The 6,000-nt window shown below is 44.2% G+C and overlaps 1 protein-coding gene across 1 annotated transcript in view; it reads right to left on the bottom strand.

Annotated features, from left to right (window-relative positions):
• The window catches only part of SH3GL3 (SH3 domain containing GRB2 like 3, endophilin A3), a 176,228-nt gene extending 170,774 nt beyond the window's left edge, over positions 1-5,454 (bottom strand). Inside the window, exon 1 of the mRNA XM_076004701.1 lies at positions 5,368-5,454. The gene's annotated coding sequence lies outside the window, so the exon portion shown is untranslated. The remainder of the gene's footprint in view (positions 1-5,367) is intronic.
• Positions 5,455-6,000: the final 546 nt, after the last annotated feature.

A 6,000-nucleotide genomic window follows, 5' to 3' on the forward strand; every position in this document is an offset into this window, starting at 1 on the left:
GTTTAGGATGATGCTCTCAAGATGATAGAGTCAGAATATAGAAATAGCAAGAAACAGTGTTCTTAATTTCCTCTCTCAGCCACTTGATCAAACTAGCCCTGCAGCCCATCCCTCTACTTCTGGTCTTCAATTTACAAAAGCAAAATAATCCCTTTATTGTTTGTGCTATTTTGAGTTGGATTTTTTGTTTCTTGACCTTGAATAGAAGTTAGACAGAGGGGATTTCTTTCCTAGAAAAGAGACAGGACCAGTTGACCTCCAAGGACATTTCATACCTACAAACATTTTATAGGCAAGGTGCACATCCCCATCAAAGATTACACCTCAGAAAACAAATTACATATTTAACTCTGAATTCAAAAAGCTAAAATGGATACTCAGACCCTGTGAGCATTAGAGGTGCTTTCTCCCCAAATACATACATATTGCATAAAGGATTGCATGGGGTCTGTCTGAATGCAGACAGAAGGAAGAGGAGGCTTGGCTAAGGCCTGTGATATTCGATATTTAACATCACACTTGATTTGCTCAGTGCTTGACATGGGCACAGCAATGCCCCACTTGCTTATAAATTCACTCTTGTTTGGCAGCAGCAGTCCTGCTATTTCTCAGACACATCAGCATCCCGGCCATAAATGATGACTAAGGCCTCAGAAGGCCTATGGTCTACCTTTCCCTCAAGTCCCTTAAGAAGATGCCCCACTTCTACAGGCAACGTCCCTACCATGTGTCTTTTGCACAGCAGGGTCCATACCAGAGCTTTGCAGTAGATTCAAAAAATGTAAGCTCTGGGATCCAAGACAACTATTTTTAAAATAAATAAAGATAAGCAAAGACATGACCGCCCACATGGATATTTCCCAGTTTGCAAAGTGTGGACTTTAGAAGTACGGAGTTTACTCAAGTTGTCTTGGAACGTTACATTGAGGTCTCCAAGTCTTCCACCCAGCTTCCCCACTGCTTCCCAAGCAGAGGGATGGAGAGAGGGGTGGGCATTGATCTTGTGTTCTAAGATGTCTCTACCTACATTAGAGCTAGAGAAGTTGATTTAGTACCAAAGCCTTGAGTGTGTGTCCTACAGGTTTTAGGGGATCAATAAAAAATACTACTTTTTTTCTCTCCCAAGTACAGAAGCAACTGGTAAATATAAGACACCGGAAACAGATGGTCAGAGATTTCACCCAGCAGCTTTATCACTGACACGCTGACTGGAGAACGTGGCTTTAGATCCACAGTAGGAAGAATGTGCCACCACTCCCTGTATATGCCCCCTCCGTGCTGCCCCTGGCCAGACCTTGGGACAGCCCACACAGGCAAAGTTCATGTCAGGAACGGACCCATACTCATGATAGCAACCCAACACCTGTCCTCGGTGAGACAGAGAAGGAGGATGACAAGCTTCTGATAGATTAACTCCTTCCGTTTCAAAAATGTGGGCCAATGCATGTCAGCTTCCAATCAGATAACTCACTCCATCTCCAGGGCAGGGGAGGGGGCCTAGAGGCTGGGAGTGTTGCTCTCATGCAAGTCCCTTCACCTGAAAACAGGAGGCAGAGGACAGAAGGGCCCTGCCCAAACACACGTGAAAGCCCTGTTTGCCTTGTAAACCGACATCCCTCCTCTCTGCCACAGAAAATCATAATGAGTCTTTCAACAAGAGCTGTTAACGCTTAGAAAGTCCGGGGAATCCGTGGTCAAATGCTGTCATGTTGGTATCATATATGGGCAGAACAGGTCATAGGGCAGAAGAGCTGCAGTTACTCATGGCGCTACTGATGGAGAGCTCACATCTTTCCTTTTGTCATTACTCAGTGACTATGGCCTGGACAGCTATGAGCTGAGCCTGGGTTGGGACCCCAGAGAGGTGCTGTGACTCTGAGCACCTGCCTAGCAACCCTCACAATTTTTCATAAGTATGCATGGAGCCCTTTGGCATGTACTTCCCTTGCCTGATCAACTCCTCCTTATCCTTTGGTCTCACCTCATTAGTCATTGGTTACTTTCTTGGGAAGTTTCTCTCCAACACCTTTACCTCCACTCCTCAACCCTTTGCTGTCCACTGCCATGGAACTATGTCCTTGAGAACCTTCATTTGTTGGTGTGATTCTTTGGTCAATTTCTGGCCCTGAAGACCCAGCTGACGCTGCGGACAGTGAATCTGGAGCAGCACCAACCAGTGGGATTGAATTTCCTCAGTAGCTCTCTGCAGCCAGAGAGGAGAAGCAAGGAGAGGAGAGAGTTGAATTGATCCAGGACTGGGGTTTCTTAGGGTGGAAATCTCAGAATTAAAAACAGGGCAGGGGCAGGATGTTGGCAAGGAACAGGATCTGGTACATATAAGAATTTCATGTATGGTAAAGGTGACATTTCAAATAAGAAAGAAAAAGATTATTCAATAAATAATAAGGGGCCATTGGGTAACTCTTTTGAGAAAAGGTAAAATTAAAGTTTTGCCTAATATAACATACCAAAATAAATTATAGATGAATTAGAGTTGAAGGGGGAAGAAAAGAAGGAAGGAAATGAAACAAAGTTTAGATGACAATTCATATGACTTTGGCATGGAGAAAGGCTTTCCAAGCATGACAACCAATTCAGAAACTGTAAATTAAAAAATTAATGTGACTAAAGAAAATCTAAAGCCTCTGTATGTCAAAAAAAAACCCTATGAAAATTAATTCTTAGAGGGCAAAGTGGAGAAGACATTTGAACATAAATAAGCAAAAATAGATCTGTAGCTTCCATATATAAAGTGTTCTTTCCAATCAATAAGAGATGAAAGCATTAATGGAAAAATAGACAAAGGTCATGCATAGGCATTGAAGAAGAAATGCAAATGGTTAATAAACATGTGAAAAATCAAGAAAATATTAATCAAAACAACCATATTTTTAATCTTTAGAGAAAGGATAGAGTGCTCAATCAATAACATTGAAAAGATTGGCCCAACTTTTGAAAAACTTAAATTAGGTCCCTACCTATGTCAGACATCAAATAAATGTAAGAAAAATTAAAATTTTAAATGTAAATGAGAAAATTATAAAAGTGAAGGAGGTATATGAACCTTGAGGATATTATTATATTAACTGAAATAAGCCAGTCACAGAAAGAGGACTACTGTATGATTCTACTTAGAGTAGTCAAATTCGTAGAGACAGAGAGTAGAATGGTGGTTCCCAAGGGCTGGAGGAGGGAGGAACAAGGATTTATTATTTAATGGGTACAGAGTTTCAGTTCTACAAGGTAAAAAGAGTTATAAAGATAGATAATGTTGATGGTTACACAACATTATGAATATATTTAATACCACTGACTGTACACTTAAAAATGGGTAAGATGGTAAATTCTATGTTATATATATTTACCACAATAAAGAAATTTTGAGGAAAAAAGTGGAGGTAGAATATAAAATTATGTTCTTATATTTTTGATATGGAGGAAATCTTTCTTGATGTAACACCAAGGTTCATAATTTTGACTACATAAATATTTAAAACTTCTATAAAACAAAAAAAAATGTTTAAAGTTAAAAGACAAATAGGGATAAAATCTTTACAACATAACAAGCAAGGGGATATATAATTATATAAAGAGCTCCTGAAAATTAATATGAAAAAACTGAAGACACCCCATAGTAAATGCTCCATGTCTGGTAGAGAATAAGCATTGAATATAATAAATGCATGATATAAGTAGTCAATTTACATAAGAAGAAATGATAATGGTGAAAAGATGTTTTGTTTACCTTTACAAATAATCAAAGAAATGTGAATTGAAACAATTAAACATTATCACTTTCTACTTTCAAATTGACAAAAAGTTAAAAAGATTGATAATACCAAATTTGGACAAGGGTGTGGGGAAATAGGCTTTCTCATACTCTGTACCTGGAAGTATAGATTGAAACAACTTTGCCAGATGGCTATTTGCCAATGTAAATCAAATGCTTCAAAAATGTGCACATCATTTGACCAGCAATTATCTTCCTAGGAATATATCCTCAGAAATTCATTATGCATGGGTGCATACATTTGTTTACAGGGCTTCTCACAGGCTTATTTTATGGCTAACAGTTGTATGCAACCTTAATGTCCAAAGAAGGATTGGTTAAATAATTTTTGGCAGACCTACAGAAAAGACTACTAATCTACCATTAAAAAATAATGTAAAAGAAAATTTATTGACATGTGAAAAGATTCATGATATACTTTTAAATGGATATACTTACAAAGATTCATGATATACTTATAAAGTAAATTACAAAACAATATATATACTATATAATGTAAAAGAGTGGTTACCTCTGGGGAGCAAGTCATTTTTATTTTCTTTCTGCATTTTCTCTATGTTGTCCTAATTTTTTTTTCATAAATACTGATTTGTAATCAAAAGACACCTAGTAAATGCTGTTCTAAAAATTATTACTTGTTTGGAGATAAAGCAAACATTTAAGGAATAAAATATCGTATTCTTAAATGGCCCAGTTCTCTCAGATCTCTCCAGCCCATGGGTACAAATGGGGACGCATTAACAATAACCACTCCTGTTTCCACGTCTCTTAACTCAAGTTTTGTGCCATTTGTGCCAAGTTTCGTCCCAGCTCTGTAAAGCCTCAGCAAGTTATTTGGGCGGAGTTCATTCCTGGGAGGGGTTTCACAGGAGCTCACCTTGAGCCCCATGGCCCTCCTTCAAGTCTGCCGCTGTGAAGCCACTTGAGGGCGCCTCCCCACAGTGACTGTGACACTGTGACCAAGGGGACCTGCCCAGACAGGATGCATGCCCTAGGACACTGTCTGCTGGAGCTCCAAATAGGTAGCCCTACTTGAGGCCCACAGCACCTGCTCTTGGCAGAAGTAAGGAGGTGTCCCCCTCTAGTCACATTCTGGTCACACTTGGACACCTGGCTCCATTAACCTCCGGAGTCCCCACCCCCTCCCCATGTATACCTCCTCCTCCTGCCTTCAGGCCTTCTCCTGATGAGCCTCACACAGGGGTCCTAAAATCCAGTCCCATCAGAGCCTGCAGTTTCTGAGGCGGCCTCATCCTCCTCCCCCTGCCCCGACCCGTTCCCACCATACCTGCTCAAGACCCTCCCTGCCCCTGTAGCCAGAAAAGACCGGGCACAAGCGCTGGGGAAAGCCTTGGATTCGTCCTCCCAGCCTTAACCGCGGACAAAGGCTTAGTGTGCTCCCATTGTGTGCATGTTCCCGTCGTGTGCGGAGGACGCTGGGATTGGGGATAAGCACACGCCCAGGACCTCCACCCGGGCTCACACCTCAGCAGGGAGGGGGCTGTGTCCCGGTCATCGTCTGACTAGGGAGAGACAGGTTTTGTGGCGAACACCCACATTCTCAGCCTAAGATTCACCTGCTAATTGCACCTTCAGATGTCGTCCAGGTTCTGCTACGCGAAGCCTCCTCACTCTGGGGACGCCGTGCACCCCTCAGGGTGGCCCCAGGGCCCCGCGTCGCCCGCAGGCCTCCACTGTCCTACAGATCCCGGAAGGGGCCCCTGGGCCGCTGCGCGGGAAAGCGATGGCGAACGTGCGGACGGCGACGCGAGCGTGCCCGCTGATTGGCTCCCCACTGGGGGCCGCCGGGAAGCCCGTCCCGCGCCTGCGGCTGTGGCGAGGCCAGCGAGGCGCCTGGCATTTGGTGAGTGGAGCCCAGGGACAGGGCGGAGGGCGGGGCCGGCTCCAGTCAGTGTGTAGGGACAGGAAATTCCTCCTGGCAGGTGACCTCATGCTGACTGCTGGGCGCGCCCGCCCGAGGCTCCGTCTGAGAGATGCGTGGTGCGGGCTCCCAGCACGGGCCGGGCCGCCGCCCGCGTCCTCCTCAGAGGAGGGCGGAGGGAGCCCGGTTAGGGTCTGGGACGCTTAAATCTCTTGCAGACTCCGGAGCTGGGGCATGGCGGTCAGCCCGCCGCTCGTCCAACGCCTCTTTCCAGCCCTCGCGTCGGGTTTGGGGGCCCTCCCGCAGGAGCCCAAGTTCCGCAGCCGCG

The sequence above is a fragment of the Microcebus murinus genome, chromosome 7 (assembly GCF_040939455.1).
Source record: "Microcebus murinus isolate Inina chromosome 7, M.murinus_Inina_mat1.0, whole genome shotgun sequence".
Classification (NCBI taxonomy): Eukaryota; Metazoa; Chordata; class Mammalia; order Primates; family Cheirogaleidae; genus Microcebus; species Microcebus murinus.